The following is a 12,093-nucleotide window of genomic DNA, read 5'->3' as shown; positions in this document are numbered from 1 at the left end:
TTCTAAACTCCAACGGCACCGAAATGGGAACAATTGTGTTTTCAATAAACTATACCGGTGCATGTTTTGACCAAGGAACTTCACCTTTATATTCAAAGAAGGAAGATGGAGTGCTTGAAGGCTTTAGCAAAGTACTTAAAATAATGTCACTGTCTGAATATAATCTGTATTTGAGGGAAAATATTGAGCTTTCAAATGACAAAAAACACATTGAAACCACAGGGAAGTCTCCAAATTAAAACCAATAGTTTAGTATTTTCTTACATATTAAACATGTAGCTCAGTTTTACAATAGATTAGCCGATTCTGCCTTCATTGCTCGCTTTACCTGATTATAGGTATTGGTATTTGAGGCAGAGTACAAATTTAGCTCTTTTGTTAATATGGTACATAAATAGAGGGAACACACCGGAAGAAAAAGACATGAATAAATTTGTATATTTCTGTCAGAGGTAATCCCATGCCCGTGCCCAGGCACACCGTAACGTTTGGGCTAAGCGTAATTAGAACTTAACAGTGGGAAAAATAAAAAGAATTTAGCAATGGAAAGAGGCTAACTTCCAACGGAATGACACAACTAAGGCTCAGAGAAAAGAAGCAAATTTCTCAAATTCATGAAGTAGATGAATGAGTAGATGAATAAGAAGACTCCTTCATCCCAGGTAGCAGAACATATTGACGCCAAACTGTTTCTGGTTTCTTTTAAAACAAACAAAAAAATTTGTTGTGATTTTCTGCTGTGCCCAGCATGAGTGTCACGCTTGTACTCAGACTCTCCATGGCTTGTCCTAGACTGGCCGTCTCTGGACAAAACGGGCCACACTTAGCCATCCCCTTGTCTTCTCTAACTCCGTGCATCCAGTAATACTGGGAGGTAAAATGATGTGGCAATATGTGATTTGGACTTCTCGGGTACACACTAATTTATTGAAAGTACAAACATTTAATAGCCAGTCGTGTCACTGGTCTCATCTCAAGAATAATTTCCCCCTCATAATTCTGCATTAGAGATATGGCTTTTTCAATATCATTTGAAGCTAATTAACCAAAGACGGCAGAGTAAGTAATTTGCCAAGCTATTTCAAATTGCTCTTGTGAATAAACTGAATAATACTGATTGATCTGGCATACTGGGACAACCTATGCCAAGAACTCACTGTTTCAAAATTAATAGAAATTAGCAAAGCATTCTTCTCCCTTTGTCCTACAATGTTGATTCCGATGAAACAAAAGTGAGAATAAAAATCATTCTTAGGATAAAATCTTGGTCTTCTTTCCATTACCAAACAGCTACATATACTGCAGCTTGTTTGACATCAGAGAGACTTTTGTCCCCCGAAAAATCACAGTAATATATTTAAAAAAAAAATCCCACCCTAATGTTTTTGACAAAAAGTTCCATAGACCTATGAGCTTTCAAAGAAATGAGTATTTATGATGTATGGCGAGACAGATGAAAACAGAAAAATACTGAAATGGTAAAATTTGAAAAAAGAAAAAAAAAAGAGCAGTAACAGAAAAATAAGCTGCCTATCTAGAAAATACTCTAACCCAGCATGGTTTATTGGCAATGAAAGGCAAGCTGTTTGTAGTATAATTGCACCATTCCATCTAAGCCCAATTTACTCTTATTATCTTGTCATTGCACCTTTTTCCTACAGATATTCTAGCTACCTGGCTTCGTCTACTGAAAGAGTGAGCAGGTGGCCACCTCATCACTTGGAGCCTGTTACACTGTGTTGCTAATAGCTCTTGCCCCAAATGACCAGGCATAGCACTTCTGTGATGTGTGCAGAATCTTGCTGTGTCTGTCAACAGGAAGCATTAAACTGGCTGACAAATCTTCTACAAGAGCGTGCAAGAAGCTTGATTGAAACAATGAACCACTGTATCACACAGGCAACTACAGAAACAAAGAGTACTTTCTGTGACTATATTTTTCTGACTTTCAAATGGAAAAGAACATCCATTTGATTGATGACCTGTTAGTTACAGCCAATTCGTTATTCATTTTCTCAGAGAAAAGGTAAATCAACTAGAGCTATGCATTCAAGCTGATTGGAAGTGGTCACACCCTTACTGATTACTGATGGCACCAACAGCAGACTTAAATGACTATGTCTTTATTTTAATTGTACACAGCTATTACTTATTAATTGAGTAGGGCAGGTAGGATGAGTTCGAGTTTGTGAGTTTGTGACATAAAAAGCTGTCTTTTGAAGATAACTTCAAAATTTCATTTTATTTTTTTGACACGCTGAATAAAAATTAACCTACATGGTAACCCTAAGAACTGAAAACATGGAACATGTTTCATGGAACATGGGAACCCTTCTTCATTCCCACTGCCCTCTTTGATATAGGAAGGTGAAGACTGTAAAACACAGTGAGAAGCTGAATTTTGCACCAGACCTGGCATCTTATACAGTGAAACATAAAATTGTTCTAGGAGGAATCAGAATCGGATTGCTGACCTACCTCTAGAAACACTCAGTTAAATCCACTAGTCACAAGCTCCATAAAGGCAGTGATTTATAGCTCATTCATATTTGAATGCCTATGGTTGACAGAGAACCTAGTATACCTGATGAGTATTCAACACATACTTTTGAATGGGTGAATGAATGAAAGCCACCAAATAAATGTTATGGATCATTTAATTTTCAAATGGAAAATCGGAAATACCCCTAACATAATCAAAGATGCTCCCGCTGTTCACTAAATAACCTCCACTCACACGTGCTCTAGAGGCAAACTAACTTAGATTAGAATTTTATTTAGATTAGAATCTAGAATGGGGATTCCAAGAACATCAATTCTTAGATCTACTACCAATAGCAATTTAAGATCCTTTCCCTTTTTATTTTTATACTTTTTTTGTAAAGATATGATATGTTATGCCTAGAATATTCAATATTCATACTTACTCAAAATTGTTTTTCTTCTGAAATATATTCAATATTCAATTCTACTGTGTGTGTGTGTGTGTGTGTGTGTGTGTGTGTATACCTAATATTATATCACAAAGTAACTAGATGCAAACAGAATTAACACAGCATTCTGGCATGGTCTTATAGTGTCCCTGGTTATTGGAGGACATAAATGTGAGAACATGAGGGCTAGTTGACCGGCCTATAAGCTGGACCCAGGCTACTAGAAGCTCCACACCTCTTCTCCTGTTCTTGGAATGTACATCCCATCATTACCACAACAGAAGTTTTTCCAAACACAGCCTTGAGACAGCATAAAGAAGTGGCCTAATGCTCATTGTCCCCATCCTGCTATGCTCGCTTCTCTCCCAGCCTGCATCTGTGGCCTTATGAGGAGTTCCCTTTGATGACGTTGGTTGAGAATGAAAAAACTCAGGCTTGGTTTATAGGTGTAGCTGTGTGATATTATAGACACTACGCAAAGGTAGACAGATGGGGTGCTACACCCTCATTCTAGGAGAGTCCTGAAGACAATAATAAAGTAAAATATTACCGGTGGGCAGAATTTGGATCAGTATACCTACCTGGTTGCTCGCTTTGCCTGGAAGAAGAGATGATTTACGATCTGATTGATTTGTGTGCTGAGGCTAATGGTTTGGGTGAATGGTTAAGAATTTGAAGAAGTATGACAGGAATATCTTGACAAGGAGGTCTGGGAAAGGGGGATATGGGTGGTCCAATCTAGGATGGTGTAGAATGTGAAGATATTTGAATGATTTCCAACAAGTGACTTCAGCAGAGGAATATTTTAATAAGGATAGGACAACCCATTCTGTTGATATCACTTAGTCTCTTTCCCCAGCCATTACTGTTATATCCCATGCGCTAGTGAACAAAATGGTCATGGAGGCAGTGATGGAGGCCATTCATGGGCTGAACAACATGGGTTTCCACTCATCCAGGCTGAACTGGATACAGCTACTGCTAATACGACACCATTTCCTGGGGTGATCAGCTAGCTGACAGGTGGCAGATTGTTTATATTGGACTGCTGTCATTATGGAAGAGGGAACATTGGCTCTTTGTGGAATAGATACTTACTATAGATATCAATCTACCTTCCCTAACTATGGTGCTTGTGTCAAATTACGATTCCTTTTTTTTTAATTTTATTTATTTTTGAGAGAGAGACAGAGCACTAGAGGGGGAAGGGCAGAAAGAAGGAGACACAGAATCCGAAGCAGGATCCAGGCTCTGAGCTGTCAGCAGAGAGCCCAACACGGGGCTCCAACTCACAGACCACAAGATCATGACCTGAGCGGAAGTCGGACGCTTAACCAACTGAGCCACCCAGGTGCCCCTCAAATTACCCTTCATGAACTGAAAAAACGCCTTCTTTAACACTATGGTATTACTCAGGATTACTTTTGAGCACAGAGCAAAAGTGTGGCAAATGGTCCAAACGTACAAATTCTGTGAAACAATTGCATTATAAGTTTATAACGAAATGGCTGTATACAATTTGATGATTCCTATTTTTTATTTTATCAGCTATATAATGAGCCAAGGAATACCATCTCCTCACAGGGCTAGTACAAAAATTAAATAAAAGTTTAAATACAGCACTTTGAAAAAATTATTTATAAGCTTTAAAGTGAAAGATTTAGTATTTAAATCCATTTAGTAACATTATTTGCTTAATATTTGATGGATGTTACATTGAACACTTCACTTGAATTATCCATTTATTCTTTCCATAACCCTATTACCTATGAGGGAACTAAGAGTCAGAGGGTTAAGAAGTTGTCAGAGGTCTGATAGCTGGTGAATGACAACTTCAACTTTTGACCTCTGCAGTCTAAATCTAGAGATACAACTTTCAACACAAGCTACAAGTATTTCCTAAGCACACTTTACAACTTCATCATTTTATGAAAGGCATTGATCATCCTCAGAAAAATTAATGTCACAAAACTATCTACTTGAATAAAAAAAAAAGCCTCAAAGTGTTCTTTGTTACACTAAAATTGAACAGTCACAGTTTTAAAATATTGGTAAAAATTGAGAACCTCATGAGAATAAATAAGCATGAGGAAAAAAAGAAAAACTCATAAATTCCATGAAAAATATATTTAAACCTGAACTGAGAGCATTTTAACATTGTTTTTCAAGATGTTCAATATTATAGCAACTATAGCCATTGCTTTGCCTTTGGGGCTCCAATGTATATTGTTGAAACGATCTTTAAACGCAATATCAATGGTATTGAATTAATGAGGCATGAGGGAGGATATTTTAAATGGAGAATAAAGGGGTAAAATATATATATTAGACCTCTATAAGAAGGGTTTCAGTGGAATGGTGTTTCAGGAGTGAATAAATGAATAACAGTTTCAGGAATGACTAACATATGAATATTTGGAAACACGGAATAGTTACAACTACTTTGAGGAGTTTGACAATTTGAGGAAAACAGAACTTTCAGACTACACTAGAGGGATAATAAGTGGAATTAAAGGAGGGGTTTTATTGTTAATTTTCAGACACAGCCATGTTTATATTGTGATGGAAACACAGAAATAGAACAGAAGGAGACACTTGGATAATTCAGGAGGAAAGTCCTTAAGCTGGTGAAGAAAGATGGAATCCAATATGAAAAGGAAGAGTGTGGGGCTCAGATGGGAGCATAAACATTCCATTCACAGTAACAAGAGAGAGATAGGTAGGGATGCAGGCAGTTTGTCAGAGTTCCTCAGAAACAGACAAGGCAATTTACTTCTTATTGCTTCTCTTATAGTAAAGTGAAAGCAAGATTATTAGATATAAATGATGGGGGGAGGCTTGCTGAAAGTTTTGGGGAGAATGAAGATCTAAAGAGCCAACTGAGACAAATGATTACTAACAAGTGATAGTTATGAGTTGACTGAGGTTTGGACTCAAAAATTAAAAGTGGACTTACCAGCATGAGTGTATGTTTTCCTTTACCCTATTCTGCTACTTGGGTAAGCAGATAGGAAGATATTTTAACGTTGGTTAAGGTTTTTCCCAGTGAGTATTAGAAAAGGAAAGAAAGGTAAAAAAAAAAATAGATGCACGATCGATACTACACTGACACATTATGGAATCCAAGTTAGATAAGATGAATGAGAAGACATAACCGGTGAAAGACAGTGATAAGGGTAAAAGGTTGATGGATTAGAAGTCCTCAGCAAACTCTAATATAGAGTCACTAAAGTAAGGGAATTGTAAAGGTAGCACATAGAGTCAAAAAACAGACTTTAGTGATGGTACAGCAAAAGGCGACAATGCACTCTTAGAAATTAACAGAACTGGTGGTTGTGGAAGAAGGGACAAATGACTGAAAGGGAAGAGGTGGAGACCTGAAAGCTCAGAGTTTCAGATCTTCTACATAAATGCTAACACACAGTGACTGCCCAAATCGTGTAGAAAAACACCATTAGACAGATGCTAACATCTTTAGTGAATGAGCAACAGTGTCCACGTTTCAGTAGATGGTATCATCGTGTATATTAGCAATAAAATCTGACGGAATGCATTGCAAAGGAGCAGCAGTCTATAAGAAAAGGAAGAGGAAACAAATCAGGGAAGCAACGAGCAAAGAGGAGCAAGGTGAACACATGCCCGCCTCCAGGTCTAGTGGCTCTTGAGCCGTACAAGAGGCAATCACATCTGAGAAGTCTGCAGAGGAAATATTGTCCCCAGGGGACGTCCAGGTTAGAACTGGAGCATGAGGGTGAAGGGAGTATTCATGGCACTTGAAGAGATACAGATTCTGCTGCTGGCCAAAGTGAATAGTAGAGACAATAGTTGGAAGGTTCAGGAGATCAGGAAAGGTGGGGAGACTGGGCAGATTAGGAATTACGACCTTCTGGGATGAAAGGGTAAAAGGATCTGGTCCAGAGTTGGCCACCACTTGGTATGAAGCGCTCGTGAATGTTGAGTTTCTCGGGACAGTGCCTCCGAGGAAAGAGGAGAAAAGAAGGCATCCATTGAGTCTGGCCCCCCCACTTGGTCAAAGACTTGTCTTGTGGATCGTCAACTCCATAGTACTTCTGGGTTTTTGTTTTTGTTTTTGTTTTTGTTTTTTTGATGTCTCATCTCACTCAGAAATGTCCAGGAAGGAGACAAAAGCTGAAGGGTACAACATGCAGAAAGAAGATAAGGAGCTGGTGACTTGTACCTGCATAAACTATTTCCAAGTCCAGATAGAGGTCACCACTGTAGGAGTGACTGAAATTGGAATCAGTGACCAAAAGACATAGGTGAAACCAAGAGAGTGTGAAGTCATTCTAAGAGGTGGGTGTCTGTGTGAGTCTGTGGACACAGATTTTTCAAGAAAAAATATTTTCTTGTTATGGTTGGGGCCGTTTTTATCAGACATAATCATAAAATAATTTTCATTTAGTAACATCTACCCATATTTTATATGTTGATCTCTTCCATTTCATCTTCATTAATTATGTTATTTAACTGAGGACTCATTCCTCAGATTCTTCATACTCTGAACTAATAAATATAGTTGGGCCATGCAGTGAAAAAATATTGGATAGTTAACTGAATCCTGAAGAGGCAATTCTTGATCCGCCATTATCTCAATATATAGATTAGGGAAAATGCCATTGGCAATAACAAAACCTGCCATCCATATATCAAAAGCTGGATGCTGCACTGAAATTAAAAAAAAATATATATATATGAAGTGCCATACAAATGACAGGTGAATATTATATATTCATTTCTCTCTGTCTCTTCAATACATAGCAATTTAGACCAGGATTCTCACTTTGTAGATGTCATTTGTTTTTAAAATAAAGAGTTTGTTCATTTTGATCTAACTTTATAAAACAATCTTATGTTCTTATTCAAATGTTACCACTTTGCTCCACAGAGTTCAGGAATTATATACTGTGACACACAGGTGTAGGATAATTTTTAAAATCTGGCTTCATTTTTAAATAGCACAATAATTCTTGTATTGTGTCATGACATTCATTTCAATGGAACTGTGTTTCTTCATTGGGCCAACTGGCCTCTTCTCAAACTGTTGATTTTCCTCCAGTGTTATTTAAAAATTAATATGTGGAAACATCCAAATTGGACTTGTAAAAGACTAAAAGGTAATATAATTCAAAAGCATCTCATTTTTTATACATCTGTCACTAAGTATTATCCATCAGTAAAAAAGCTTACAGATTTGAATTTTGCATTTTCTCACCTAGTTTAAAAAAGAAATTAAAAACCTGTTAACCAATATTCATTGTACTAGTGTTATTTTCTTCTCTAAATACTCAAAATGTTAACTTGTTGAATCAATGAATGTTGTAAATGCCAGTTAAACTCAATTCAATTAAAAAAATAATGAGAATGTATGGTATGCAAATAGCACCTTATGAACTCTCCTGAGCCTCCCTCTCTGCCTATTTATAGATGTGGAACAATGAAAATGCTAGCTAAATGGTTGCTCCTGGAGCTTTAGTATGTGCAAAAACAAGAATGCTAGAATTATATCAAGATAATTAAAAGAACCAGGGGTCAAATTTATGTTAAAGTCCATTAGGAAAATCAAACACCAAGTTCATGTCCAAATAGCTAGACATAGTATCTGAGGGGTGCAAGGGACAGAAAAATGAGATGGGAGGTGAGAAGATGTGTAGAGACACGGAATCTGAGCCAGATTTAGATAATTGGAAATCGTGCCCAGGGCAGTTGCCACCAATAGAGACTGGAGACTCCTGGTTCTGACAGGCTGGATAAATTTAGCTGGACTAAACGGTATTGTTAGTAATAGAGTAAATCCAATACGCTCCCTTCAGGAGTTCACAATTTGGTAGGGAAAACAGACAGAAATAATCTAAAATGTCATCATGTATGTGTATAGGAAAAGAATAATTAATTAGGATTGGGACATCTGAAAAATTTGTGGAAGGTGGTAGGATTTGTGTTTGGTTCTTACACGATAAGGAGGCTTTTACTAGAGTAAAAAACATTCTTGGAAAGAATTAGTCCATACAGGAGTGCCTGGGTGGCTCAGTCAGTTAAGCATCTGACTCTTGATTTCAGTTGAAGATATAGATCAAGATATAGATTTTTTCAGTTCAAAAATAGACCAAGATAGGAAGAACCAAAATAATCATCAGAACATAGGTGAAAATACAGGAAGAGTGAGTGGTTGTGGATGTTATGAACAGCTGGTATTTCAAGAGTAAGAAATGTCCAAAGAAATTATGTGCCCACAGTTTGCTGAGAGGTTGTTGATCAAGTATTGACGAGGTGTACATACCATGAGTTGATGAAAAGGCCTCATATTGAATCTGTTCATCTAGGCATTATTTTGTGTTATTTATAATTGCATTTTCAAATTTGTTTGTTCTAAAGCTTAAATGTTAGGCACCCCTAAAATTTCCTCCAGGTTCTCAGTTTTGGGGGGGGGGGAGGGAGGGAAAGGGAGAAGGAGGAGGAAAACAAGAAGGGGGAGAGACAAGAGGGGCAAGGGGAAGAATAAGGAATCTCATCTGGTTTCTCCAGGGGCCACTTAGTCTTTCCTTCATAAAACTTCCCACTAATTATGACTACTTTTTTTTTCTGTTTGACACACATAGATTTATTATTTTTAATTGAAAAGTTTTTCTTTAAATTTGAAGTTGAAAAGTTTTGAAAAGTTTTTCTTTAAATTCCAGTTAGTTAACATACACTGTCATGTTAGTTTCGGGTGGACAATATCGTGCTTCAACACCTCCATACATCGCCCAGTGCTCACCAGCATTCTGCGAGCGCCCTCCTTAATCCCCACCACCTATTTTACCCACTTAGGTCTTTTGTCCATTTGGAATTTATGACTACTTTGATTTTGTTAGTAACTCTTTCATGTCTGTGTCCCCCACCAAATACCCCTCCTGATGTATATTTGTTTGATACTGTGTTAATAAGCTCTATTGTTTTGGGGGCGGGAAATGTCTCTACTCACTATGAGAGTATATTTTTTAGGTGTGCTAATGCCCTGGTTCCTAATTTTTAAAAAGACACTAGAGAAGCTAAATATTTACAAAAACACACGAAATTTTAGAACTGACAGTATCATTCGCTGACAAGGATGTGGAACAGTAGGAGATCTCCTTCACTGCTGGTAAGAATGGAACGTGCCACAGCCACTTTGGAAGAATGTATAGGTTTTTACAAGACTCTCTCTGTCTTCTTACCATATGATACAGCAGTGGCATTACTAGATATCCAGCCAACTGATCTGACAATGTATTAAACCTTCATTTAAGTTTATGGAAGCTTTCTCCATAATTTCCTTCAGGGGTAGGTGAATAGATAAACTGTGGTACATCTATATCATGGCACATTATTTGGATAAAAAGGAAGCCACGGAAAAAAACCACGATGGCTCTTAAACGCATTTTGTTAAGTGAAAGGATTCAGGCTGAAAAGGCGACACGCTCCGTGATTCCTATTGCACGACATCTGGGAAAAGGCAAAACCCTGGAGATGATGAACCAGAAACAAAAACGAAAACAAAACAAAAACAACGGTTTCCAAGAGTTCAGAAGGAAAGGAGGAGGGCGAAAGAGGCGAAGCACAGGGAATGTGGTTGGGTGGTTAAGACTCTGCATGACACTCTGGTAAGAGCTACGGGACACCACGTCTCTGAAACACCTACGGAACGTTAGTGCACAGTGAACCTGAAGGCAAATTAAATCAAGTGCGGGGCTCCTCTGTGCTCGGGGGCCTCTCTGAGGGCACCCTTCTCCCTCCCACAGTCACCCCTGAGCCGGTCTCATTGGCCAGTGTTTGCCTAATGGGCTGGTAATCCTTCAGACTTCTGCCTGGGGCAACCAGTGTCTCTGAGCAGACGCCGGGAAGCCGGGGACTCCAGGGGCCCACTTAGGCTGGACCATGGGCTCTAGCTTCTGTAGCTCCTCCTTCGTGGGAAAAACAGAGACTATGCGCGAGACAGGCCCTTGTGCGCAGCAGTAGGAAAGGCTACTGGTAGGAAATAAGGCACCGACGGCAGCAGAGGCTCTATATCCATGGGAATGGTATGAGCCATCTCCAGGAATATTCTAGTCCCAATGCAAGGAAAGCAGCGAAAGTTGAAAACCTGGACAGGACTGAGAGAATGTGGACAGTATATGAACTAGGTCCATTCTGCCAAGCGGGCGCTGAATCCCTCCATCATTTTTGTTACCATACTCCAGGATTTCCCCAATATTACTCTGTAGCTGTGATACAGGGACAAGTGCTAAAGTCATTAGATTTATGACATTTCTTTAGACCTTTTTGTTGTTGTTTCCAATATCACCAAAAGTATCTGATGGCGACCTAAAGATTTTCTTGTGAATCTTCTTCACAGGCAGACACAGATAACGTGACTATGTACCTTGAGCCCTGAGAGGCCACCAATAGTCTTCACGTGGCCGGAATTAACCAATCTTCTCTTTGCTGAGTTTTCCAGAATAGGGGGAGATGGAATTACCAAGACTGAAGCAACCTACATTAACCTGTTCATGAAAGAAGGCAATACCAAGAACTACTAGAAATCTACTCATACTGGCTGGGAAATGGAAAGGAGAGTACATTTTTTAATGTAGCCAGGTTTTTCTCAACTATGGGTGAATGTCTTTGAAATGCACAGAATGCTGCTCCAAAAATATTTTCATCAATTTATGAATTTTTCTGAAATATTTACTGGGACCCTATACCTCTTGGCATGATGGTAGATCCTGGGGTTACAAAAAGAAACTCTGATTTCTTCCCTGGAACGCTCATGAAAACGGAAAGCAAACAAAACCAAAACAGGAGTCAGCAGGGCACCCCATGGCTCTGCACCCTGGCCGGGAGCCACACCTCCCACAGGCAACTTATTCAGTCAAATCCCTGTTTAAAAAGGTAGGTGGGGACCATAGCTTGGCCAAAAAACATTAAGAAAGTTTTGTGCTCAAGGCTAAGCTTCTTTTGCGTTTGCTAATTGTGTCACTTTACCCAGGATAGACAATAGAGCCAGCAAAACCCAAAATAAGAGATGTTTGATCACCGAAGCCAATGACTAAACTCACAAAGAGGACTGAAAGGACTGGGGATTTGACTAACAATTCCGGTGGCAAATGGGCCCAGAGATGTTGCACCCTGGTAACAGATGCAG

The 12,093-nt window shown here is 38.7% G+C and overlaps 1 protein-coding gene across 3 annotated transcripts in view; it reads right to left on the bottom strand.

Moving 5' to 3' along the window:
- The window catches only part of SNTG1 (syntrophin gamma 1), an 882,155-nt gene that overhangs the window by 554,102 nt on the left and 315,960 nt on the right, over window positions 1–12,093 (bottom strand). The gene's annotated exons all lie outside the window — the stretch shown is intronic.

Source organism: Panthera onca, chromosome F2 (genome assembly GCF_046562875.1).
Source record: "Panthera onca isolate mPanOnc1 chromosome F2, mPanOnc1 haplotype 2, whole genome shotgun sequence".
NCBI lineage: Eukaryota > Metazoa > Chordata > Mammalia > Carnivora > Felidae > Panthera > Panthera onca.
This window is presented reverse-complemented; position numbering and strand designations above follow the sequence as displayed.